Source organism: Entelurus aequoreus, linkage group LG25 (assembly GCF_033978785.1).
Source record: "Entelurus aequoreus isolate RoL-2023_Sb linkage group LG25, RoL_Eaeq_v1.1, whole genome shotgun sequence".
NCBI classification, from domain to species: domain Eukaryota; kingdom Metazoa; phylum Chordata; class Actinopteri; order Syngnathiformes; family Syngnathidae; genus Entelurus; species Entelurus aequoreus.
Window position 1 is genome coordinate 19120565 of NC_084755.1, and position 25002 is coordinate 19145566.

The window sequence follows — 25002 nt, forward strand, 5'->3', positions numbered from 1 at the left end:
GCACACCACTGAGTTGTTAGTATATTTATTTTGACAGCGTAAGTGCAAATACACAAATTCTGCTCCCACCCAGGCCATCCATCCATCAATTTTCTACCGCTTGTCCCTTATGGGGTCGCAGGGGGTGCTGGAGCCTCTCAGTGGCAAATGGGCGGAAGGCGGCGTACACCCTGGACAAGTCGCCACCTCATCGCAGGGCCAACGCTGACAGACAACATTCACACACTAGGGCCAATTTAGTGTTGCCAATCAACCTATATCCAGGTGCATGTCTTTGGAGGTGGGAGCAAGCCAAAGTACCCGGAGGGAACCCACGTAATCACGGGGGAGAACATGCAAACTCCACACAGAAAGACCCCAAGCCCAGGATCGAACCTAGGACCTTCGTATTGTGAGGCACACGTACTAACCCCTGTTTCACCGTGCGGCCCACCCAGGCCCAATGTTGCAATATTGCAACATTTCTGTTAAAACATACTAAAATGTAAAATATGATTAGGTTAGCCTTCATTTTCTGCATCAGAGGCCCCCATTACTAACAAAAGAAAGGTTACATTTCTATTTCTGCTTTTTTTTAAATATTTTTGTTTATAGGGTAAAATATAAATGGAGTTTGACAGTAACACCCTCTAGTGGTGGCGTTGGACATGGCTTTAGTGTGCACTCAAATTACAATGCTTAAAGTCAACATTTAAGTGTAATATTAATGCTTAATTTTACATATTTATTTGACAATAAAAATATTGCTCTGGTTGTTCAGCTCATGTTTTGATTGGGGTCGCAGAACATTAGAAACTGTTTTCTTAAGTATGATGCAAGGCAATCCAAACTGTGCACATACATTTTTTTTGTGCTAATGTGTAATCCAGGGGTGTCAAATGTACAGATTTTATCCGGCCCGCGGGATGAGTTTGCTAAGTATAAAAATTAGCCGAAATGTTTTAATTAAATAACCTGCTGTTCTAAATGTGTCCACTAGATGTCGCAATAGCAATTCTTTGTATCTTTGTAGATCAGTGGTTCTTAACCTGGGTTCGATCGAACCCTAGGGGTTCGCTGAGTCTGCCTCAGGGGTTCGGCGGAGGTCAAAACACACCCAACTCATCGTGGAAATAAAAACTTCTCCCTATCGACGTATTACGGATACGGCAACAGCAAAAGTCACTGATTTGTGTAATTTCTTGTGAGTTCATGCACTGTGTTGGTTTTGTTCTTTGAAAAAGGTGATGTACATGCACGGTTCATTTTGTGCACCAGTAATAAAACATGGTAACACTTTAGTATGGGGAACATATTCACCATTAATTAGTTGCTTATTAACATGCAAATTAGTAACATATTGGCTCTTAACTAGTCTATTAAGTACTTATTAATGCTTTAAACGGCATGGCCTTATTATAACCCTAACCCTCTAACTCTAACCCTAACCAAATAACTCTAAATTAAGTCTTTGTTACTTAGAATATGTTCCCCTAGTGTCCAAAAAACTCTAAATTAAGTCTTTGTTACTCAGAATATGTTCCCCTAGTGTCCAAATAACTCTAAATTAAGTCTTTGTTACTTAGAATATGTTCCCCTAGTGTCCAAAAAACTCTAAATTAAGTCTTTGTTACTTAGAATATGTTCCCCATACTAAAGTGTTACCAAAAACATAACTTTGTCTTTGAAAAAAAATATATATATATTTTTCACTAAAGAAGGGTTCGGTGAATGCGCATATGAAACTGGTGGGGTTCGGTACCTCCAACAAGGTTAAGAACCACTGTTGTAGATGCTACATATGTAAAAAAAACAACAACAACAAAAAACAGATGTTAGTGCACCAGTCGAGGAAATGAGCAAACTACATATATAACATCCTGTAATTTGATTTTGATATTCTTTTTTTAATCTTGATGAATTGAAAATTAACAATGAGTTGACTGATGAACATTATCATATAATTTATTTAGAAAGTATAAATAACGACAAATAAAGATAGAATACTATTAGCCGCAACATGTAAGTGTAAAAAACCCCCACATTATGATTTGTACATTTTCAGAATGTGCTTTTTCTATTTTTTAAACAAAGAAAACGATCTAAAGTTGTCTTTATTTTTAAGTTATCGTGCTGTGATTTTACCAGTCCATTTGGGAGTAGATTTTTCTCCATGTGGCCCCCTGATCTGAAATGAGTTTTGACGCCCCTGGTGTGATCCAAACTAGTATTTCTAGGCCAGTGGTTCTTAACCTGGGTTCGATCGAACCCTAGGGGTTCGGTGAGTCAGCCTCAGGGGTTCGGCGGAGGTCAAAACATACCCGACTCATCGTGTCAATAAAAACTTCTCCCTATCGCCGTATTACGGATACGGCAACAGCAGAAGTCAAACTGATTTGCAGGTGTGTAATTTGTTGTGAGTTCATGCACTGTGTTGGTTTTGTTCTTTGAACAAGGTGATGTTCATGCACGGTTCATTTTGTGCACTAGTAAAAAAAACATGGTAACACTTTAGTATGGGGAACATATTCACCATTAATTAGTTGCTTATTAACATGCAAATTAGTAACATATTGGCTCTTAACTAGTCATTATTAAGTACTTATTAATGCCTTATTCGGCATGGCCTTATTATAACCCTAACCCTCTAACCCGGGCCCTAACCCTAACCAAATAACTCTAAATTAAGTCTTTGTTACTTAGAATATGTTCCCCTAGTGTCCAAAAAACTCTAAATTAAGTCTTTGTTACTTAGAATATGTTCCCCGTACTAAAGTGTTACCAAAAACATAACTTTGTCTTGAATTTGAATTTTTTTTTTTTTTTTTTTTTCACTAAAGAAGGGTTCAGTGAATGCGCATATGAAACTGGTGGGGTTCGGTACCTCCAACAAGGTTAAGAACTACTGCTCTAGCCTTTAAATAGACCCACTTTTTAGACCAGTTGATCTGCCGTTTCTTTTCTCCTCTGCCCCCCACTCCCTTGTGGAGGGGGAGTTACACAGGTCTGGTGACCATGGATGAAGTGCTGGCTGTCCAGAGTCGGGACCCGGGGTGGACCGCTAGACTGTGCATCGGTTGGGGACATCTCTGCGCTGCTGACCCGCTCGGGACGGTTTCCTGCTGGCCCCACTATGGACTGGACTCTCACTATTATGTTGGATCCACTATGGGCTGGACTTTCGCTGATATGTTGGATCCACTATGGACTGGACTTTCACAATATTATGTCAGACCCACTCGACATCCATTGCTTTCGGTCTCCCCTAGGGGGGGTTACCCACAAATGCGGTCCTCTCCAAGGTTTTTGTCAGTCATTCACATCGACGTCCCACTGGGGTGAGTTTTTCCTTGCCCTTATGTGGGCTCTGTGCCGAGGATGTCGTTGTGGCTTGTGCAACCCTTTGGGACACTTGTGATTTAGGGCTATATAAATAAACAGTGATTGATTGATTGATAGTATGGGAACATATTCACCATTAATTAGTTACCTATTAACATGCAAATTAGTAACATATTGGCTCTTAACGAGTCATTATTAAGTACTTATTAATGCCTTATTCGGCATGGCCTTATTATAACCATAACCCTCTAACCCTGGCCCTAACCCTCTAACCCTAACCCTAACCAAATAACTCTAAATTAAGTCTTTGTTACTTAGAACAATGTTTTTCAACCACTGTGCCGCGGCACACTAGTGTGCGGTGAAATACAGTCTAGTGTGCCGTGGGAGATGATCTAATTTCACCTATTTGGGGTAAAAAATATTTTTTGGAAACCAGTAATTATAGTCTGCAAATGATGTGTTGTTGTTGAGTGTCGGTGCTGTCTAGAGCTCGGCAGAGTAACCATGTATTACTCTTCCATATCAGTAGGTGGCAGCAGGTAGCTAATTGCTTTGTCAGTAAAAAGGTATTAATGCTTAAACTGAAAAATAAACAAAAGGTGAGTGCCCCTAAAAAAAGAGCATTGAAGCTTAGGGAAGGCTATGCAGAACGAAACTACAACTGAACTGGCGACAAAGTGAAGAAAAACAGAATGCTGGACGACAGCAAAGACTTACAGCGTGTGGAGCAGACGGCGTCCACAAAGTACATCCGTACATGACATAACGATCAACAATGTCCCCACAAAGAAAGATAAAAACAACTGAAATATTCTTGTTTGCTAAAACAAAGTAGATGCGGGGAATAGCGCTTCAAAGGAAGACATGAAACTGCTACAACAAAACAGCAAAAAGCCACCAAAATAGGAGCGCAAGACAAGAACTAAAACACGACACAGAAAAACAGCAAAAAAGTCAAAATAAGTCAGGGTGTGATGTGACAGGTGGTGACAGTACACATACTTTGAGACAAGAGCTATAGTGTTGCATGCTTATAGTTATAGTTTAAAGCAGGGGTCACCAACGCGGTGCCCGCGGGCACCAGGTAGCCCGTAAGGACCAGATGAGTAGCCCGCTGGCCTGTTCTAAAAATAGCTCAAATAGCAGCACTTACCAGTGAGCTGCCTCTATTTTTCAAATTGTATTTATTTACTAGCAAGCTGGTCTCTCTTTGCCCGACATTTTTAATTCTAAGAGAGACAAAACTCAAATAGAATTTGAAAATCCAAGAAAATATTTGAAAGACTTGGTCTTCACTTGTTTAAATAAATTCATTCATTTTTTTACTTTGCTTCTTATAACTTTCAGAAAGACAATTTTAGAGAAAAAATACAACCTTAAAAATGATTTTAGGATTTTTAAACACATATACCTTTTTACATTTTAAATTCCTTCCTCTTGTTTCCTGACAATTTAAATCAATGTTCAAGTAAATTTATTGTTTTTATTGTAAAGAATAATCAATAAATTTTAATTTAATTCTTCATTTTAGCTTCTGTTTTTTCAAAGAAGAATATTTGTGAAATATTTCTTCAAACTTACTATGATTAAAATTCAAAAAGATTATTCTGGCTAATCTAGAAAATCTGTAGAATCAAATTTAAATCTTATTTCAAAGTCTTTGAATTTCTTTTAAAATTTTTGTTCTGGAAAATCTAGAAGAGATAATGATTTGTCTTTGTTAGAAATATAGCTTGGTCCAATTTGTTATATATTCTAACAAAGTGTAGATTGGATTTTAACCTATTTAAAACATATCATCAAAATCTTAAAATTAATCTTAATCAGGAAAAATTACTAATGATGTTCCATAAATTCTTTTTTTTATTTTTTCTAAAAGATTCGAATTAGCTAGTTTCTCTCTCCTTTTTTTCGGTTGAATTTTGAATTTTAAAGAGTCGAAATTGAAGATAAACTATGTTTCAAAATTTAATTGTCATTTTTTTCGTGTTTTCTCCTCTTTTAAACCGTTCAATTAAGTGTAAATATCATTAATTATTAATAATAACAGAGTTAAAGGTAAATTAAGCAAATTGGCTATTTCTGGCAATTTATTTAAGTGTGTATCAAACTGGTAGCCCTTCGCATTAATCACTACCCAAGAAGTAGCTCTTGCTTTCAAAAAGGTTGGTGACCCCTGGTTTAAAGTCATATCCGACGACTTTTTATTGTCAATATCGAGTTCCACATTTTAATGATTTCTGCTGGTGGTGTGCCTTTGGATTTTTTCAATTAAAAACATGTGCCTCGGCTCAAAAAAGGTTGAAAAACACTTACTTAGAATATGTTCCCCATACTAAAGTGTTACCAAAAACATATAACTTTGTCTTGAATTTGATTTTTTTTTCTCTCCCCCCCCCCCCCCCCCCCCCCCCACTAAAGAAGGGTTCGGTGAATGTGCATATGACACTAATGGGGTTCGGTACCTCCAACAAGGTTAAGAACCACTGTTCCAGGCATAAAAAGCAGGAGATGTTACCATCAGGACGGAGGGGAGGGAGGACCGGAGGAGGGGCCGTGCAGGGGCGGAGCTGCAGGCATGCGCTGAGCTGGCAGACACCGCTGGGCTGCTCCTCCTGACGGGCTGGCTGGGGCTGGCTGGCTGCTTGGGGCTGCTGGCTGCTGGGCGGCACACGGACGACGGCGGCGGCGAGGGGGGGACACGACACAGCTCTCCTTCCTGGGGAAGAGACGAGACAGCATCTCCCACCAGTCCTCCACCTTAAAGCAACGGCGACGAAGAAGACGAGGAAGAAGACGAAGTACCCGCCCTGCCACCATTTTCGTGCCATCCCTAACTTCCCCTCGGAGGAACCACTTGACCGGCGTTGCCATTAAGCGCGATGCGTTAAATCAAACACCATCTCTTCTCCTTTCAAGTGTTGCCACTGACTTGCTGTGAAGTTTGGGAATAAACATGCGAAATGGTGTGGGAAGAGACCACCTCTCCAGACGCCTCCTGAGACTTGCCAGCTGCCCCCAGTGAGGAAGGCACATTTTGACGAGGAGCGATCGGCTCTGACCAGCTTGCAGGACTTTTTTTTTTTATTTTTAATTTTTGCTTTCCTCCTCATCCCTTAAAAAGGTAAGAAACCCTCCTCATCCTGTGTCGTTTTTGCAAGAATGTGCTGGGGTTCAAACAGGGGCACTGACCTATTTTCCGAGCCTCTGAGGCGGTGTGGACTCCCCAAGGACCGGCGTTTCTACACTCGACACCCACTCATAACTTCCTCTATTAAGCCAGTGTTTTTCAACCTTTTCTGAGCAAAGGCACGTTTTTTTTCGTTGAAAAAAATCCCGAGGCACACAACCAGTAGAAATCATTGAAAAATGAAACTCAGCAGCCGATATTAACGATTAAAAAGTCGTTGTCGCAACTGTTGGATATGACTTTAAACCATAACCAACCATGGTTCACTATAGCTCTTGTCTCTAAGTACACTACCGTTCAAAAGTTTGGGGTCACCCAAACAATTTTGTGGAAAAGCTTTCATTTCTAAGAACAAGAATAGACTGTCGAGTTTCATATGAAAGTTCTCTTTTTCTGGCCATTTTAAGCGTTTAATTGACCCCACAAATGTGATGCTCCAGAAACTCAGTCTGCTCAAAGGAGGGTCAGTTTTGTAGCTTCTGTAAGGAGCTAAACTGTTTTCAGATGTGTGACCATGATTGCACAAGAGTTTTCTAATCATCAATTAGCCTTCTGAGCCAATGAGCAAACACATTGTACCATTAGAACACTGGAGTGATAGTTGCTGGAAATGGGCCTCTATACACCTATGTAGATTTTGCACCAAAAACCAGACATTTGCAGCTAGAATAGTCATTTACCACATTAGCAACGTATAGAGTGTATTTCTTTAAAGTTAAGACTAGTTTAAAGTTATCTTCATTGAAAAGTACAGTGCTTTTCCTTCAAAAATAAGGACATTTCAATGTGACCCCAAACTTTTGAACGGTAGTGTAGGTCTAGAGAAGTGGTTCTTAACCTTGTTGGAGGTACTGAACCCCACCAGTTTCATGTGCGCATTCACCAAACCCTTCTTTAGTGAAAAATATATATATATTTTTTCCAATTCAAGACAAAGTTATGTTTTTTTACTGGTGCACAAAATGAACCGTGCATGAACATCACCTTGTTCAAAGAACAAAACCAACACACTGCATAAACTCACAACAAATTACACACCTGCAAATCAGATGGAAAATTAGAGGGAACATTGTTCGGGGGTATCTATAATACGCCGATAGGGAGAAGTTTTTATTTTAATTTTTTTATTTAGCCTTTATTTAAACAGGTAATATCCCATTGAGATCAAATATCTCTTTTCCAAGGGAGACCTGGCCAAGAGGGCAGCAGCAAGGTTACATTAAAAAACAGTAAACAACACTTAAAACATCACATTTACAACATTAAAACTTGCTCACATAACACATGTGCATACAGACAAGGTAGACTGCAATCCTTTCACAGAAGTGTTAAACTCATTCAATGTAACAAGGGTTTGAAGTTGAAGGTTCGATTGTAGGTTATTCCAAGCCTTCGGTGCTGAAAACCTAAATGCTTTCTTGCCCAGTTCAGTTCTTACTTTGGGGACGACAAATTGCAGAACATTCATTGAACGAAGATTGTGACTTCCTTGTCTCTTTGTTAAAAGACAAGACAGATAAGATGGAGTGATACCCAGAATGGTTTTGTAGATGAAAACATACCAATGATTGAGGCGTCGAGCACATAAAGATGTCCAGTTAACCATTGAGTATAATACGCAATGGTGAGTAAGGGGAGCACAGTTGGTGATGAATCTCAGTGCACCGTGGTACACACTATCCAGCTTGTGGAGACAACCAGCAGTAGCATTCATGTACAACACATCTCCATAGTCAATAACAGGTAAAAAGGTTGTTTCTACCAATTTCTGTTTCACAGTAAAAGAAAAGCAAGACTTGTTTCTATAATAAAATCCTACTAAAAGTTTCAGTTTTTTTACAACATACTGAATGTGCTCCTTAAAACTCAAGTGGTCATCAATTAAAAATCCTAAATATTTAAAAGCAGATACTAACAATTTGTTGCCCATTTCTTGTTAAAATGTTCTCATTCTCTATTTACACGATGAGTCGGGTTTGTCTTGACCTCCGCGGCAGAAGCTCCGCCGAACCCCTGAGGCCGACTCACCGAACCCCTAGGGTTCGATCGAAGCCAGGTTAAGAACCACTGGTCTTAAGCAGTGGTTCTTAACCTGGGTTCGATCGAACCCAAAGGTGAGTCGGCCTCAGGGGTTCGGCGAAGCTTCTGCCGCGGAGGTCAACACAAACCCGACTCATCGTGTAAATAAAAACTTCTCCCTATAGACGTATTACGGATACGGCAACAGCAGAAGTCAGACCGATTTGCAGGTGTGTAATTTGTTGTGAGTTTATGCACTGTTGGTTTTGTTGTTTGAACAAGGTGATGTTCATGCACGGTTAATTTTGTGCACAAGTAAAAAAACATGGTAACACTTTAGTATGGGGAACATATTCACCATTAATTAGTTGCTTATTAACATGCAAATTAGTAACATTGGCTCTTAACTAGTCATTATTAAGTACTTATTAATGCCTTATTCGGCATGGCCTTATTATAACCCTAACCCTCTAACCATGGCCCTAACCCTCTAACCCTAACCCGAACCCTAACCAAATAACTCTAAATTAAAGTCTTTGTTACTTAGAATATGTTCCCCATACTAAAGTGTTACCAAAAACATAATAACTTTGTCTTGAATTTGAAAAAAAGGAGGGTTCGGTGAATGCGCATATGAAACTGGTGGGGTTCAGTACCTCCAACAAGGTTAAGAACCACTGGTCTAGAGTCATGACCTGTCACATCACGCCGTGACTTATTTGAAGGTTTCTGGTGTTTTCCCGTGTGTCGTGTTTTGGTTCTTGTCTTGCGCTCCTATTTTGGTGGCTTTTCCTGTTTCATTGGTATTTTCCTGGAGCAGTTTCATGTTCTTCCTTGAACATTCCCCGTGCATGTGCCTCACAATACGAAGGTCCTGAGTAGTCCTGAGTTCAATCCCGGGCTCGGGATCTTTCTGTGTGGAGTTTGCATGTTCTCCCCGTGACTGCGTGGGTTCCCTCCAGGTACTCCGGCTTCCTCCCACCTCCAAAGACATGCACCTGGGGATAGGTTGATTGGCAACACTTAATTGGCCCTAGTGCATGAATGTGAGTGTGAATGTTGTCTGTCTATCTGTGTTGGCCCTGCGATGAGGTGTCGACTTGTCCAGGGTGTACCCCGCCTTCCGCCCGAATGCAGCTGAGATAGGCTCCAGCAACCCCTCCGACCCCAAAAGGGACAAGCGGTAGAAAATGGATGATTTGTTTTCGCAATCAAGACGATTTAAGCTGTGGGATGCTATCCTTTGTGGTAACATTGTTGATTGCCATGTACGGATATACTTTGTTGGACGCCGTCTGCTCCACACGCTGTAATGTAAGTCTTTGCTGTCGTCCAGCATTCTGTTTTTGTTTACTTTGCAGCCAGTTCAGTTTTTGTTTCGTTCTGCACAGCCATCCATGGGGACGGCGTGGCGAAGTTGGGAGAGTAACCGTGCCAGCAATCTGAGGGTTACTGGTTCAATCCCCACCTTCTATCATCCTAGTCACATCTGTTGTGTCCTTGAGCAAGACACTTCACCCTTGCTCCTGATGGGTCCTGGTTAGTGCCTTGCATGGCAGCTACCGCCATCAGTGTGTGAATGTGTGTGAATGGGTGAGTGTGGAAATAGTGTCAAAGCGCTTTGAGTTCCTTAAAAAAAGGTAGAAAAGCGCTGTACAAGTATAACCCATAACCCATCCCTAAGCTTCAATGTTTTTTCTTAGCGGCACTCACCTTTTATTTAGTTTTGGTCTAAGTGTTAGATACCTTTTTACCTGCACACTGCCTCCCGCATATTGTGATCACGACAAACCATGTTCCCGACATCTACAAAGCAATTAGCCACCTGCTGCCACCTACTGATATGGAACAATGGCACATTATTTGCAGATTATAATTACTGGTTTGCAAAAAATATTTTTAGCCCAATTAGGGGAAATTACATAATATCCCACGGCACACCAGACTGTATTTCATGGCACACTAGTGAAAAAAACAATTAAACTACTTAAAAAAAGGTGCATTTTAGGACTGTTTTCTGTCTGGAGGCTGTTGTGCAAGATGCAAGCTAATGCACGTCTAATAACGAGTTCAATGTCTTAGTTTGATGTGTTTTGGTTGTGTGTGTCAATAATAACATATTTGTAAACTGGTGACACATGCAACATGTTCCAGGAGTACCCATAAGGCTGCCATTTTTGTAGTTTGAAGTGTTTAATGTCTTTAATGTCTTCATGTGCACCTCCATGGCTGTAAGTGAAACTTGAAGGCTATTTTCCTTGTTGGCTTTTGGGTTCCGCCACAGTCGCTGTGGTGCTGTTTAAAAAAGCCCAAAATGTGTCAATTTGTGTGATGAAAGCCGATGATAATGCAGCACAAAGTACGAAATCCCCAATCACCTGAGGAGAAACAAGGCATTGGAACGCATCTTAAACCTGTCTTCTCGCCTAGATTATATATGTATGTACATATATGTACATATACGGAGGCTATTTCATCCCTACAAGCCTGTTTCGCAGGTTTCTCTTCTTTTCAGGGGATTTATAAAAGGTGAGGTATATAAGAGGTGATCTCTTCCCACACCATTTCGCATGTTTATTCCAAGATTGACAACTTGTGTTAGTCATTTATAAAATCCCCTAAAGAGCAGAGAAACCGTATATTCCGCTCTACCCCGGTATTGAGCACTGTACAACGGATAAACCACACACACACACACACACACACACACACACACACACACACACACACACACACACACACACACACACACACACACACACACACAGTCGTGGTCAAAAGTTTACATACACTTGTAAAGAACATAATGTCATGGCTGTCTTGAGTTTCCAATAATTTCTACAACTCTTATTTTTTTGTGATAGAGTGATTGGAGCACATACTTGTTGGTCACAAAAAACATTGATGAAGTTTGGTTCTTTTATGAATTTATTATGAGTCTACTGAAAATGTGACCAAATCTGCTGGGTCATAAGTATACATACAGCAATGTTAATATTTGGTTACATGTCCCTTGGCAAGTTTCACTGCAGTAAGGCGCTTTTAGTAGCCATCCACAAGCTTTTGGCAAGCTTCTGGTTGAATTTTTGACCACTCCTCTTGGCAAAATTGGTGCAGTTCAGCTAAATTTCTTGGGTTTTCTGACATTGACTTGTTTCTTCAGCATTGTCCACAAGTTTAAGTCAGGACTTTGGGAAGGCTATTCTAAAACCTTAATTCTAGCCTGATTTAGCCATTCCTTTACCACTTTTGACGTGTGTTTGCGGTCATTGTCCTGTTGGAACACCCAACTGCGCCCAAGACCCAACCTGCGGGCTGGTGATTTTAGGTTGTCCTGAAGAATTTGGAGGTAATCCTCCTTTTTCATTGTCCCATTTACTTTGTCAAGCACCAGTTCCATTGGCAGCAAAACAGGCCCAGAGCATAATACTACCACCACCACACTTGATGGTAGGCATGGTGTTCCTGGGATTAAAGGCCTCACCTTTTCTTCTCCAAACATATTGCTGGGTATTGTGGCCAAACAGCTACATTTTTGTTTCATCTGACCATAGAACTTTCCTCCAGAAGGTCTTATCTTTGTCAATGTGATGTATCTGTGTAGAGCTGCTCCTCTGGGTCAATAATACTCCATTAGTAGAAATAATCTACATTTTCTTAGAAGTAGTACTATCACTAGAGGACTGTAGGATGAGGCTAAACATATTCCACACAAAGAGAGCAAGCAGGAGCGGGCAAGTTAAACCAAAGGATTTAAATAAGTAGTGGATAGAAGTTTTTGCCTTTGTTTAGTTATTGTGTAATATTGAGGATTGACTTTGTTTTGCTCAAACAAATGTATGTAATAAAAGAGAATGAGGAGCTACTTAAATGTTGTGTCGATATTGTTACAGTGTCGAATAGCACTCATCATAAATACATTAAAAAAAAGAATCACTTTACTCATGGATGATTGGAATCAGCACCATAAAACCCTAATTGGAGCAAACTTATCTCCAACAATATGTGTAAATGTTTTTATGAGGTTCTCAAAAATAGTTTTAGCAATTTTTATGTGGAAGAAACTTCATAACATTATATTAAAGTTTAAAGTATCAATATTTATATACTCGTTAAAGTAGCCTTGTAAGAATCATTAAATTATGTGTTAATACCAGAAACCCTGTGACTCCTCTAGAGTATATCTAAGTTTCACTTATGTAGAGTTGTCCCTTAAGGAGATGCACATTTATGAAAATGCTTGCTAAAATATGACGGGTGTACTCACTTTTGTGAGATACATGGAAATGGTATGAACGTCATATTCTTACATGACCGTGCATCTTCACCAATATGGAGTGCAGTGGAGGAATGCACAAGGCAGAGAGGCCTAGGGGAAGAGCCATTTTCCTCCAATTAAGCAATTCCCTGTGCCCCGAGCTTCATTGTGTGTACATCGGGACATGGTTTAGGATCTCCTCCCATTGGCTGCCTTCCTGAGGGCCCATTGTCCTGAGCTGACGATGCCAGGGAGAAAAATGAGGACCCTTGCCAAGGCGAATCTATCAAGCCCTGTGTGGCAGAAGGGACGATGGCTTCGGATCATTAAAAAGTGGTCGGATGCAGTGGAGGTGGAGGCACGCTCGGGGGGCTTCATTTGGGATCCCAATAGGGTTGCTTGCCAGTGCTGACCTCTTACTGTCACTGTCCAATGACAGGCATGTACACTATATTGCCAAAAGTATTTGGCCACCTGCCTTGAAGTGCCATCCCATTCCTAACCCATAGGGTTCAATATGATGTCGGTCCGCCTTTTGCAGCTATTACAGCTTCAACTCCTCTGGGAAGGCTGTCCACAAGGTTGCGGAGTGTGTTTATAGGAATTTTCAACCATTCTTCCAAACACGCATTGGGGAGGTCACACACTGATGTTGGTCGAGAAGGCCTGGCTCTCAGTCTCCCATCTAATTCATCCCAAAGGAGTTCTATCGGGTTCAGGTCAGGACTCCGTGCAGGCCAGTCAAGTTCATCCACACCAGACTCTGTCATCCATGTCTTAATGGAACCTTGCTTTGTGCACAGTCATGTTGGAAGAGGCAGGAGCACGCTCCAAACTGTTCCCACAAAGTTGGGAGCATGGAATTGTCCAAAATGTTTTGGTATCCTGGAGCATTCAAAGTTTCTTTCACTGGAACTTCGGGGCCAAGCCCAACTCCTGATAAAACAACCCCACACCATAATTCCTCCTCCACCAAATTTCAAACTCTGGACAATGCAGTCCGAAATGTACCAGTCTCCTGGCAACCTCCAAACCCAGACTCGTCCATTAGATTGTCAGATGGAAAAGAGGGATTCATCACTCCAGAGAACGCGTCTCCACTGCTCTAGAGTCCAGTGGCGACGTGCTTTACACCACTGCATCCCCCAACCAAGTCCATGGCATTGGACTTGGTGATGCATAGCTTAGACACAGCTGTTTGGCCATGGAAACCCATTCCATGAAGCTCTCTGTGTACTGTACATGGGCTAATTAGAAGGTCACATGAATTTTGGAACGCTGTAGCAACTGACCTCTTTGCACTATGCGCTTCAGCAGCTGCTGACCCCTCTCTGTCAGTTTACGTGGCCTACCACTTGGTGGCTGAGTTGCTGTTGTTCCCAAACTCTTAATTTTCTTATAATAAAGCCGACAGTTGACTTTGGAATATTTAGGAGCGAGGAAATTTCCCGACTGGATTTGTTGCACAGGTGGCATCCTATGACAGTTCCACGCTGGAAATCACTGAGCTCGGCCCATTCTTTCACAAATGTTTGTAGAAACAGTCTCCATGCCTCATTGCTTGATTTTATACACCTGTGGCCGGGTCAAGTGATTAGGTCACCTGATTTTGATTATTTGGATGGTTGACCAAATACTCTTGGCAATATAGTGTATATCCAAATGTTAGCTGGAACTAAGTATTTTATGCTACTGCACTGTGCAAGACGCCAAATACATAAGGACACTTTGCAATGGTGGAAACTGGCCTCTCTCTCTTTTCTTTGGGCTGTTTTTAAATGATTTTCGTCTGTCCAAACTCCAAGCACAGGTGCTCCTAAGCCAAAGCGCTGCAGTGCAATGTTTACTCAGTCAGCTGATGTTCAGTTCAGCTCCGGGTCAACCATGATATCCGTTGGAGAAAAAAAGCCGGGTCCAGATGTGGCGGTATCTATCAAGCACAGCTCTCTCTCACATGCACACGCACACAGGAAAGGCTCCACCTCTACACTGGGCAGCCACCACAGGGATCCCGCTGTGCATCCCCCCCCCCCTGTTGGTGCATTCCTTAGGATGTGTAGCCAGATGTATACCGACAGAGTCACAAACTTCTCACATCCAGCAGCCCCGTTTTCCCTTATTGACATCTTAGCCGTGCACCACAACCGTGTGACATCATACCCCTGACGGGCTTTATGGTGGAAAAGGTGGACTCTAATGACATATTCCTGCGTCACGGCGCAACCGCGAGGTATGTGTTAGAGGCACGGCGAGAACCCGCAGTGCTCTCGTGCTTAGGCCAAGCTAGTAAAAGCCAACCGCATCTGATGTAACTAACGAGTGACGTTCTCACTTTATTCTTACGCCTCTGATTGAAGTAGGCTTGTGAGGATTGAGGCCATCACTTCATAACAAAACTGTGTTAATGCAACTTTCTATTACGCAAGGTGGCTAAACTGCTTTAACCGGGAGAAGGAAGAATCTATGTCAGGGTTTCCCCAAGATTGCCGCTATATATGTGGTGGTGGGAGCGTGGCTATGGGTGTGGTCAATATGACCTACTCAGTGGCCTAGTGGTTAGAGTGTCCGCCCTGAGATCGGTAGGTTGTGAGTTCAAACCCCGGCCGAGTCATACCAAAGACTATAAAAATGGGACCCGATACCTCCCTGCTTGGCACTCAGCATCAAGGGTTGGAATTGGGGGCTAAATCACCAAAAATGATTCCTGGGCGCGGCCACCGCTGCTGCCCACTGCTCCCCTCACCTCCCAGGGGGTGATCAAGGGTGATGGGTCAAATGCAGAGAATAATTTCGCCACATCTAGTGTGTGTGTGACAATCATTGGTACTTTGACATTTTTGATGTCATTATTAATTTGATTGGCATGGATGCATATAGTTTCTTTCAAAAGGCTAAACAAATGTTTTACATATTTAAAAATAAATCAGTGTTATTAGTTAATACATTTTTTCTTATATTGTTTTGCTCTATTTTTCAACCGTTGCTGCGTATTGTGACCTGCTTTTTGGTGGTTCTCGGTTGACTCTTGTTCATCCTGACCTATTTTCTCTCAGCAGCAGGTGACAGCTTGCGTCTTCTTCCTGATTGTGGCAGTGACAAAACTGTGCCACGCACTTTATACTTACGAACAATTGTCTGCATAGTTGTTCTTGGGACCTTAAGCTGCTTTGAAATGGCTCCAAGTGACTTTCCTGACTTGTTCAAGTCAATGATTCATTTTTTCAGATGTGTTCTGAGTTTGACTTTCCCATTGTCGCGTTTGTAACCGAGTCTAGTGAGTGCATCACATGAGCCCTATTTAAATGGGCTCAGAGAAGTCCACAGGTGTCGTCATTCATAATCACTCACATGAAGTTAAGAGGCCATGCCATGAAGCTAGTTTGATTTGATTGTAACTTTTCTACATCACCAAAATTGATAATGTATGTTGCTGTATGTATACTTTTGACCCAGCAAATTTGGTCACATTTTCAGTAGACCCATAATAAATTCATAGAAGAACCAAACTTCATGAATGCTTTTTGTGACAAACAGGTATGTGCTCCAATCACTCTATCACAAAAAAATAAGTTGTAGAAATTATTGGAAATTCAAGACAGCCATGACATTATGTCCTTCACAAGTGTATGTAAACTTTTGACCACGACTGTATAAACAGTCTTTTTGAATTAGAGATGAAAAAAATAACGAAGTGGTTCATTGATATTCTCCACAAGGAAGTGACTGTAAAACTAAGCACACAAAGGAAAGTACATTATATATACACATGAAATGCACATACATGTAGGAATCACATTAAATTAATAGTTTAGAATAAACTTAAATAAATCTATGCAGTTATTCAGGATGAAGGCTGGCTCTAATGCTGCTTGCCTGTTGCTAATGTACAGTGGATCAGCTCATTGAAAGGCTAACAAAAAATAGCATGGCCAATTGAATGTGGAAGTACACAAAGAATACCCTCCCACACACATGGGTTCTCCCAAACGGAAGTTTGAAGATGCATACGGCATAAAGTTATACGTTATACTCTGTATTAATGGTAAGGGTAGTTTACACAGGCTTGAACAAGAAATGCAATAATTAATTTCAAATACATTTCTCTTCAACTTTCTTTCCTTATTTTGCGGTGTGCCAACTCTCTTCTGGTCCACGACCAGCTGTAGTGCTGCTGACAGGTGATTCAGATGCAAATTTAGTTTTCTTAAAACAAAGCATAGAGGAACCTTTTTTATGCTATTTGAGAAGTTTTTCAAGCGTATTATGGCCAATAGTACATAAATGGTAGACTAGAGTATATCCATTCTTACAATATATTAATTAGATTTGTTTTTATGTAAAAAACTAAAAACATTTCTAAGCTGTGGCGGCTTTTATTTTGCCATGTTGGTGTGCCATGATCAGTTAAATGTAGGGGAAAACCTGTATGTTAGGGATGTGCCACTGATCAATACCAGCCAATATCCGTGGAAATGTATGTGATAGCCATAGCCGATTAATGTCTTAATTCCAATCACAAAACGTCGATCCCCTCTGGCTGACACTGTTTTTGATTTTAGTCCCCCGGCTGACAAGCGACTCGCAGCTAACTATGCATCTCCATACACAGTGTAAAGACGCTCCCCAAAGAAAATACAAACTTAATTTATTTTTATTTTAATATTTTATTTTATTTATTTTAATATTTTATTTAAATTTTCATTTTATTTTATTAGTCGATTTTTTTTTAAAACATCTTTTTTTAGGCCATCTCAGTGCTTAATTGACGCACGTATACATCATAAGTCTGCAGCCAATTGGAGCTTTTGTAACCTGTTTTAAAAAGGTTACATTATGTTTATACCAAATAATATATTTTGAAAATCAGTTTGAATGGAGACTCGTGTTGAATCGAGAATCGATTCTGAATCAGATAGTCACCCCAAGAATCGAAATCCAATCACAAGTTCTTGTAAGATTCACATCCCTATCAAGTATCATTATCACTGGAGGAAGAGGCTTAACATTTTACACACCGAGAGCAAGCGAGGAGCAGGCATGCTAATAGCTAAACTAAAGGCTAGTATAGTTTAAACAATACCAAAAAAAGGTACTCAAATAAATTTAAGAAGTGTAGATGGAACCACGTTATAGCAGAAAGTAAGGAGCTATTAACAGGAAATTAACAAGTAGATTAAAAAGATTCAACCATTAAAATACTTTCTATAGTTCAAGACTTATGGTCATTTAAAAACAGCACTGCACATCAATAATGGCGGCTACAGTTTTGATGTTAAAGGTCTAAAATAATGATGTAGTAATTATGTGTGGTCGAGATAATACAATAACAACTGTGTGAGCTAGTACACGACATGTAAGAGGGCGAATCAATCTATAACTTGGTGGTGTCGATATCAAAGGTAGTATCAGTATGTAATCGATACAGGAGTGATCAAGTCAATATTTTTATTTTCTCAATATCTTTATTTTTTGTTAATACTTACAAAACCAACGAATAATTCTCTGGATACAAGAGGACTTTGAGGGCAAAACTCAAAGGATCTAAATGAACAGTAGATAGTAGTTTTTGCTGTTATTTTTGTCAGTGTCCTTTTGACCTTGTTTTGCTCAAACAATTGCATGTAATAAAAGACAATAAAGGGCTAGTTTAAATATTGTGTTGAAAATTGTTGAACTTTCACTCGCACTTGCCATAAAAATGTTAAAAAATGTATAGGTTTTTACAAAACCCAAAACCAGCGAAGTTGGCATGTTGTGTAATTCATAAACAGAAAACAAAACAGAATACAATGATTCGCAAATCTTTTTCAACTTATATTCAATTGAATAGACTGCAAAGACAAGATATTTAATGTTCGAACTGAGAAACTTTGTTTGCAAATAATAATTAACTTAGAATTTAATGTCAGCAACACATTGTAAAAAAGTTGGCACAGGGGCATTTTTACCACTGTGTTACATGGCCTTTCCTTTTAACAACACTCAGTTAATATATGGGAACTGAGACCAATTTTTGAAGTGTCTTTCCCATTGTTGCTTGATGTACAGCTTAAGTTGGTCAACAGTCCGGTGGTATTTTAGGCTTCATAATGCACCACACATTTTCAACGGGAGACAGGTCTGGACGAAAGGCAGGCCAGTGTAGTACCCGCACTCTTTTACTATGTGTTGTAACACGTGGCTTGGCATTGTCTTGCTGAAATAAGCAGTGGCGTCCATGATAACGTAGCTTGGATGGCAACATATGTTGCTCCAAAACCTGTATGTACCTTTCAGCATTAATGGTGCCTTCACAGATGTGTAAGTTACCCATGCCTTGGGCACTAATACACCCCCATACCATCACAGATGCTGGCTTTTCAACTTCGCGCCTATAACATTCCGGATGGTTCTTTTCTTCCTTTTTCCGGAGGACACAACATCCACAGTTTCCAAAAACAATTTGAAATGTGGACTCGTCAGACAACAGAACACTTTTCCACTTTGCATCAGTCCATCTTAGATGAGCTCGGGCCCAGCGATGCCGGCAGCGTGTCTGGGTGTTGTTGATAAATGGCGTTCGCTTTGCATAGTAGAGTTTTAAATTGCACTTACACTTACAGATGTAGCAACAAACTGTAGTTACTGACAGTGGTTTTCTGAAGTGTTCCTGAGCCCATGTGGTGATATCCTTTACACACTGGTGTCGCTTTTTGATGCAGTACCGCCTGAGGGATTCCCTGAACCTTTTGATGATATTACGGACCGTAAATGGGGAAATCCCTAAATTCCTTGCAATAGCTCGTTGAGAAATGTTGTTCTTAAACTGTTCGACAATTTGCTCACGCATTTGTTCACAAAGTGGTGACCCTCGCCCCATCCTTGTTTGTAATTGCCTGAGCATTTCATGGAAGCTACTTTTACACCCAATCATGGCACCCACCTGTTCCCAATTAGCCTGTTCACCTGTGGGATGTTCCAAATAAGTGTTTGATGAGCATTCCTCAACTTTCTCAGTCTTTTTTGCCTCTTGTGCCAGCTTTTTTGAAACATGTTGCAGGCATCATATTCCAAATGAGCTAATATTTGCAAAAAATAACGTTTTCCAGTTCGAACGTTAAAAGTATCGTGTCTTTGCAGTCTATTCAATTGAATATAGGTTGAAAATTATTTGCAAATCATTGTATTCTGTTTTTATTTACCATTTACACAACGTGCCAACTTCACTGGTTTCGGGTTTTGTACAATACAATGTACTGGTCTCGGCCGATCTTATTCATGCCCAGGCCCACCTCTTCAAAGCATGCTTGAGTACACATCAGAGCACTAATACTACTCAAACCAACTGGACTTAAGGTGTCAAGTGTGCCTAAGCACGGCACAGATTCGCAAGTGTAAGCGCACACTTTACGTTTTTTTTTTTACTATTTCTAATTCGAGTAATTGCTACTAGAAAATGTCCAGAATGTGAGTATGTCAGGAAATCCAGCGATTCAATTAATAACACAGCAGTGGTCCATAGCAGCAAAGGATTATGGTCAAGCTGAAAGGCCAACAGCAGGGGAGGAAGGATTACAGTGGTCAAGGAACGAGGCCCCCTGCAGTGAGAACACGGCACCTTATATGCTCTTGGAGCACACTTGCAGCAAATGACACAAACACAAACAAACAGGCTTCTTTTGGCAACAAATCCAGGAAGGTCAGTTACGTCCAACTAGGTGGGGATGGGTGATATGACCTTAAATATGTACTGTGATATAAAATATAATAAGCATTTAACCTTTGTTTTAATACTTGATATCGATCTAATCACTATATCACTGATTCTATTTGTCAACTATTGGCCAACATGTATTATCACAATATGACGGTATTAACAGCTTGCATTAAAAGATCGGCCACATTTTTATCATTTATATTGTATATGGTCTGTATTGCACAACTCTACATTTTCCCTCATAAATCTTAAATATTGTACAGGTCTTAGTGTACAAGTTATTAAATATTGTACAGGTTATATTCGATGTAGAGATGGACATAACTCGAAGAATTCTGTCTGTTGTAATTTTCCCGATAATTGATCAAAACATTTGTCAAATGTCCATCTATAGTTTTAAGTAAGATCCAATGCTATATAATAATGCATGTAATGTTATACAAATAGCATGAATACAATAAAACACTAAGAAAACGTGAGATGTGTCTTCCACGTAACTGATTTACAACAAAACCGAAAAAAAAAAATTCACAAATAAGCATGATGATTTTTTCATTTGCGCTCTCAAAACTTAGTTGGCTTCTGAAACAAGACAAGGAAAATGTTGAAATAAGAATAATCATTGTTATTGTTTTTTCTCTTGGGTCACATAGAATAAGCCAAAAAAACTTTAGAAAAAATGCCCAAAAAAGGGAAACGTTTATGATCAGCCTCATTGTGTCGTTTTTCAAATTCTGTATACCTGTTTAACTTTGCGAATACATAAATTCCATGTTTTTTCATTTGCAAAACCGCGCCATTTTATTTCCGGTAACATTCATAACCAAATATTATACAGTAATCAGGTCTTACATTTGGTAAGAGTTAGATTTGTATGATGGACTATTTATAAATGACATACATTTGACTGAGGATAGAGCTTTTAATACTATTGTTATATCGTGATAATACATGTTGATGACACATTCTAGCTGTATCTCACAAATTTGACAGCGACAAGTGAACCAATGCGTACTCGCAAGCGGCTAATGTCCCTTCATAGTGCAAAGCTGCTTTTAAATCACTAATCAATGCCTCCATGACGGTGAATAAACTTTCTTACAACATTTATCATTCTCACTGCAGGACTAAAGGACAAGCAATAGCTAAACATGCTACACTACACATGGGAAAAATACAAAAAAAGCATGGCAAACCACTAAGCTGGAGCTTTTGAACATAAACAAGGGTGGGCGGATCGATACAAATAGACAGTATTGATACCAAGTATATTGTCTAGAGATGTCCGATAATATCGGGCTGCCGATATTATCGGCCGATAAATGCTTTAAAATGTAATATCGTAAATTATCGGTATCGGTTTCAAAAAGTAAAATGTATGACTTTTTAAAACGCCGCTGTACGGAGTGGTACACTGACGTAGGGAGAAGTACAGAGCGCCAATAAACCTTAAAAGGCACTGCCTTTGCGTGCTGGCCCAATCACATGATATCTACGGCTTTTCACACACACAAGTGAATGCAAGCATACTTGGTCAACAGCCATACAGGTCACACTGAGGGTGCCCGTTTAAACAACTTTAACACTGTTACAAATATGTGCCATACTGTGAACCCACACCAAACAAAAATGACAAACACATTTCGGGAGAACATCCGCACCGTAACACAACATAAACACAACAGAACAAATACCCAGAACCCCTTGCAGCACTAACTCTTCCGGGACGCTACAATATACACCCCCGGCTACCCCCGCCCCCCTCAACCTCTCTCAGGGAGAGCATGTCCCAAATTCCAAGCTGCTGTTTTGGAGGCATGTCAAAAAAAATAATGCACTTTGTGACTTCAATAATAAATATGGCAGTGCCATGTTGGCATTTTTTTCCATAACTTGAGTTGATTTATTTTGGAAAACCTAGTTACATTGTTTAATGCATCCAGCGGGGCATCACAACAAAATTAGGCATAATGTGTTAATTCCACGACTGTATGTATCGGTTGATATAGGAATCGGTAATTAAGAGTTTGGACAATATCGGATATCGGCAAAAAACACATTATCGGACATCTCTAATATCGTCAATATATGGTCTTTTTTTTTAAATCACAAAATATATATTTTTTCATTATTGTTTACAAATTTAGAAATTAAGAACCAATAGTAGTTTTTTCTTTTAATTATTTGCACTATTGACTTTGTTATAAATGTTGTATACATTAAAAGTGGATAAGGAAATAATTGGAATATCAAGAAATGAATTATTCAATGATCCTGAAAATTTTAGATCTGAACATTAGTAAGACCAATATCCCCCGTGTAACTACTTGGTATTGGATCAATACTGAAATCTGTAGTGTCGCTCAAAACTAAAGTATCCAACCATCAGAATAATGAGTGCTTATTACATTTTGTGTGCAGCTAGAGCCATGTTACAACAGAAAGTCACCAACTTTTAACAGAAAATTAGCAAGTAGATTATAAAATAATACAACTGGAAATATGTTACAGCATAAGTCAGCAGTTAAATTAGGAACCTTTTTAATTTGTTTTAAAATGACTATTATCATTTATATGCCAAAAGAATATCGCAATATATATTTCAGGCCATATCGCCCATCCCCTGTGCGAGTGCCTTGTACATTGCCGTGACAGCGTGCCCCACCAAGATAAACGTTGCATGCATGTCTTACATGTACATGCTTGGAAGCAATTATTGCCTATCGAACAAGCACACAAGCAGAGTTGCACATTCCATTAGTTGAATTCAAACTTAACTTTGAACAGACTAATGACTCTCTCGCCTATCTTATCACTGAAAGTCCACAGCCTCTCGCCAAACGTCTCGGCGCTAATCATTTCCCTGTGTGCAGCAGTGGGAGTGACAGCATGGGGCCGTGCAGCGTGATGTGTCTGCTCCTGGAGACATATATACATTAAAAATAGCCAAGCCTGACTCACGCCAACTTGTCCAGGAGAGCTTTACGTTTTGCTCCCAATGTCTGCATTTTTCTCAGGTTAAACTGTAACCACTAATTGCTTTACGGTCTGCCATACAGTGGGCTAAAGGACCCTATTTGAGCTTTTATAGCCACCTGAAAGCCTGGATCCTTTCCCCTCTAAGATAGAGATATTTAACTAAATTGTTGTGGGGGCCAAATTTCCAGAAAGCTAAGGACTAGGGTATCAGACTTCTCCTTTCACTATTAGTCTTTTTTTGTACAAAACCCAAAACCAGAGATCAACAACACCCAGAAACGCCACCGGCTTCGCTGGGCCCGAACTCATCTAAGATGGACTGATACAAAGTGTAAAAGTGTTCTGTGGTCTGACGAGTCCACATTTCAAACTGTTTTTGGAAACTGCGGACGTTGTGTCCTCCGGAACAAAGAGGACAAGAACCATCCAGATTGTAACAGGCGCAAAGTTCAAAAGCCAGCATCTGTGATGGTATGGGGGTGTATTAGTGCCCAAGGTATGGGTAACTTACACATCTGTGAAGGCACCATTAATGCTGAAAGGTACATACAGGTTTTAGAGCAACATATGTTGCCATCCAAGTAACGTTATCATGGACGCCCCTGCTTATAATTCAGCAAGACAATGCCAAGCCACGTGTTACACCAGCGTGGCTTCATAGTAAAAGAGTGCGGGTACTAGACTGGCCTGCCTGTGTGGCGCAATATGAAGCCTAAAATAACGGAAACCCCGGACTGTTGAACAACTTAAGCTGTACATCAAGCAAGAAGGGAAACAATTCCATCTGAAAAGCTTCAAAAATTGGTCTCCACAGTTCCCAAACATTTACAGAGTTTTGTTAAAAGGAAAGGCGAAATACCCCTGTGCCAACTTTTTTTTACAATGTGTTGCTGCCATTAAATTCTAAGTTAATGATTATTTGCAAACAAAGTTTCTCAGTTCGAACATTAAATATCTTGTCTTTGCAGTCTATTCAATTGAATATAAGTTGAAAGGGATTTTGAAATTATTGCATTCTGGTTTTATCTACCAATTACACAACGTGCCAAATTCACTGGTTTTGTATATTACAAAGAACCAGCGTGGATTTTATCTGTTTATTCGTCAGAGCTAAAGGACCTTCTGCACAAAAAAAAAAATCTCTATGACAGCACTCTAGTGTTTTTAAGAATCTGCTGCAAAATTGGGAGTGCCTTACAAGTTTTTTCAACTGAACTAGAGGGCCACCACTTGAATAGCCCAGATGATGAAAAAGAGAGGACCTAAGATTGAACCTTGGGGAACACCACTAGTATAACTAAATACATTGAACAAATGACTACTAACTACATCTGATGCAAACAAGCTACAGCAACACCTTAGTTACATAAATCCAATTGCAAAAAAAATAACTCCCAAAAAGGAGAGGACTTATAGGGGTGCCTTGAGGAACACCTCACTTATGTAAATCAAGTTAAACGGTATTTATAAAACACATAATCTAGGTTGACAAAAGTTCTGCTCAGGGCACATAAGACAATACAAGCTGTCAAAGCA

The 25002-nt window shown here is 40.0% G+C and overlaps 2 protein-coding genes across 8 annotated transcripts in view; one reads left to right on the plus strand and one right to left on the minus strand.

Annotated features, from left to right (window-relative positions):
- Nucleotides 1–25002, minus strand: part of tfap4 (transcription factor AP-4 (activating enhancer binding protein 4)) — a 77790-nt gene that overhangs the window by 29752 nt on the left and 23036 nt on the right. Inside the window, exon 1 of one of the 6 annotated variants that reach the window (XM_062036929.1) lies at nt 5843–5982. The exons of the other annotated variants lie outside the window; for them this stretch is intronic. The gene's annotated coding sequence lies outside the window, so the exon portion shown is untranslated. Of the gene's footprint in view, nt 1–5842; nt 5983–25002 lie in introns of those variants that run through there. 6 annotated transcript variants of the gene reach the window in all.
- The window catches only part of glis2b (GLIS family zinc finger 2b), a 78172-nt gene continuing 59075 nt past the window's right edge, over nt 5906–25002 (plus strand). The window contains exon 1 of one of the 2 annotated variants that reach the window (XM_062036917.1): nt 5906–6448. The gene's annotated coding sequence lies outside the window, so the exon portion shown is untranslated. The remainder of the gene's footprint in view (nt 6449–25002) is intronic. The other variant, XM_062036916.1, reaches the window with a different exon arrangement.